General features: G+C 33.0%; 1 pseudogene; it reads left to right on the top strand.

Moving 5' to 3' along the window:
• The first annotated feature begins 1077 nt into the window (after positions 1-1077).
• On the top strand, positions 1078-2544 carry LOC139890328 (immune-associated nucleotide-binding protein 1-like; annotated as a pseudogene).
• The last annotated feature ends 763 nt before the right edge of the window (positions 2545-3307 follow it).

Below are 3307 nucleotides of genomic sequence, written 5' to 3'. Positions count from 1 at the left end.
AATGATTTAAATTTATAATATGAATAAATCAAAGGTTCTGAATGAATGAAGTTGTTTCTGAATAACAATAACTTGTTTAATACAGTAATTATTTTAAATAAACTATAATTATTTTATTAATATTTTGCATTAATAAAAAATAATGTAGTTGTTTAATGAGTAATTTGATATAATTTAAAGAAGATATTACATTATATTTTGGTGCTTAATGGTTAACATGTTGAACCAATTAACATCATATGTAATTTTTAGGTCATAATCAAAAGGGATGAACGTTGAATTGTTCATCACTCAGCGTCGAACACATGATCGATCCTGGAAATTTAAGTACCTAGAATGAAGTAAAAAAGGTTCTTAGACTCAAATGAATAATATAAGAAGAGGTAAAATGCATTACATATTATAAAATTGGGCATAATCAAATGCATTACAATATAAGTTGCTATTTAAAGGCCCCCATTGTATTTAATATTTCTTTTGGCTAATTAAATGCATTCAATTTTATAAAGTTTAGGTTTTAGAAAAGATGGGCTCGAGCCGTCAAACACTTTGCTTCCGTTTTAAGCCGGCTCTCGCGAACCATTAATTAGTCACTTCGAAGCCGTTAATCAAATCACCGGCTTTTGACTTTCTAAGCGAAGGACGACTCTACAGCTTCTAAAATATATGCCGGTTCTTCGATCAAGTTTTTAATGATTTTCTAGTCAGATCGTTCTTGCGTTTCGGATATGAAGTTTAATTCGAAGCTTTAGACAAAGGTGCTATTGAGATATTGAGGCTTTATGGTATCTAGTACACGTTGAGACGATTGGCCTAGGTATTGATAAGTTTACATTTAATTCCAGTCACGGGTTCAAACATTTCATCAGTGATTACTTTTTTAAATTTGAAAATATATATGTGGTTAACGAAGAGTCTTTTTGTGTGTAGTTTACACGAACAGTGACTATTTATCTTCCTTGATAAAATACACGGAGTAATAATATATATATACACGCACCCCATTTGCCTTCTACAACAAACCCTATCACTTTCACTTCTCAGGTACTTCTTCATTCTAGTAGTCAAATAAAAAAAATGGGTGGATGTTCGATCGAGAGCCGTTCGGATGTTACATCTGATTTAACACTTGTGTTGGTTGGAAAAACTGGAAACGGCAAAAGTGCCACTGGGAATAGTATTATTGGATCGAAGAAATTTGAATCGAAACGTAGTTCTTCTGGAGTAACTACTATTTGTGAGATGAATTCCACTTCGTTGAAAGATGGCAGGACGCTAAATGTGATCGATACTCCTGGTACATTGATTAATATTACTATCTTAATCTTTTTTATATTATTTTTTACTTTAGATGTTTAACATTGGACCATGCATTTTGTAGTTCTATTTGATTCTTCTATCGATCCTGATATTATTGGGAAGGAAATTGTTAGGTGTATTGATATGTGGAGACGGCATACACGCTGTACTAGTTGTTTATTCTGTTTGCAGTCGCTTTACTTATGAGGAAAAGGCCGTTTTAAGCTGTTTGGAAACTTTGTTTGGGAGTAAAATATTCGGTTACATGATTGTTATTTTTACGGGTGGGGATGAACTTGAAGCAGATGAAAAGAGTTTGGAAGATTTCGTTTGTGAGAGTCCGGATTTGTTAAAGGTATAACTTGATTTTGTTTTTAACCCGGTTACATAATCTGATACCATAACTAGCTTGTTAATTAGTATCAACTATATGCGAGTATATGAATGAATATGATATTTTCATTTGATTAATTTTTCAGGAGGTTTTACGTCTTTGTGGAAATCGTCAAGTTCTTTTTGATAACAGGACTAAAGATGAAGCTAAGAAAGCTAACCAACTGCAAGAACTTATATCTCTTGTGGATATGGTTTTAGACAAGAATTATTGTGTGCCATATACTAATGAAATGTTTGCGGAGTTGAAGGTAAAACTAATTAAGATATTGTTTGTTAGTGTGTACTTAGAATTTACAGTTTCTTAGTTACACTAACAATATAGTATGTATATTTTTTTGACAGAAATATAGTATGGAAATTCAAGAGGAAACAAAACGCCTTATGAACGAGACCGATAAGCACTTAACGGTACAGGATGTAGCACTACTAATGGACCAGATGCATGAAAAGCAGTTGAAGATGTTCTTTGAGTTGGTATAGTTACACACAGTAATTAACTCTTGTTTGTTTTTGTGTGATTCATATGTATTACGACTTTACAAGTAAATTCGTTTAGAATCGATGCTTAGGTAATATTGATGTCATTCGATATATGAAGGGTTATGTGCCTGGATAAAAGATTTTGAGTAAATGACTAATTACTGGAATATCATTGTTTTATAGTTTGCGTCCAAGTTTATTGAGCTACAAATGAAGTTGGAAAAACTATTAGAAGAAGAACGAGCAGCAAGAAAGAAGGCTGAAGAAAGCGCTAAAAATGAACGAAAAAAGTATGAGGATTTCAAAAATTCTAAAGAAGAGCAGGAGAACGCACATAATGATTGGTGGCGTAGGTGTGTTATGATGTAATTTTAATTTGTTAATGAAAATGTTTTGAACAACTATTGGATTGAATTGAAAAGTGTGTCTTTTGGTATGCCAAATCTTACTAATGATACCGTTTTGATTAGCAGCGAAGGAAATGTACGCTTTTACGTGTGATCTTTGATTGCATGGTATAATGCTTATGCATTGCATTTTCTTTTGAATTAAAATGTGCACGTTTTAATCGGTTCTTTTTCTTTTAACCAAAGTTTCTAAGTTAAGGACTTTTTTTTTGGGTAAAGGGTTTCACCCGGTAAATATCATTTATGAAAAATAATAAAAACAAACAAATAAGAACAACGACCACAAGCGCGCCTTGTAGCCTTACAAACAACCAGAATACCTAGCTAGAACCTACACAACAAAATAGGACTAGCAAACCAATAACACCTACGACACACCTAGACTAGGGCTTATTAATTCCAAACTATAACCAACCCGATTTCATTCCAAATGGTGCCGTTGTCTTGGTAGTATTGTTTTCTGCCATAAACGTTGCCGTTTCATCTTCATCAGATTCTACATCGCTCGGTTCATCGATAAGAACTCCAAACGAATTTTTAACCTTTAACCCTTTTTGTTTTGTACTCGTTTCTACATCATCACAAATATTCACCTTACTCGCAGTAGGAGCCTTAGGAGCCTTTTTAACAGGTCGATAAACTACCTTTTGTTTGTTTTTCCCAAATGTAGTATGCTTCGGACCATTCACCTTCACATTTTTCTTGTTCACAATTGTAAAACCTTC

The sequence above is a fragment of the Rutidosis leptorrhynchoides genome, chromosome 2 (assembly GCF_046630445.1).
Source record: "Rutidosis leptorrhynchoides isolate AG116_Rl617_1_P2 chromosome 2, CSIRO_AGI_Rlap_v1, whole genome shotgun sequence".
Lineage (NCBI taxonomy): Eukaryota > Viridiplantae > Streptophyta > Magnoliopsida > Asterales > Asteraceae > Rutidosis > Rutidosis leptorrhynchoides.
The sequence above is the reverse complement of the archived record's forward strand: the minus strand, read 5'-3'. Positions and strand labels throughout refer to the sequence as shown.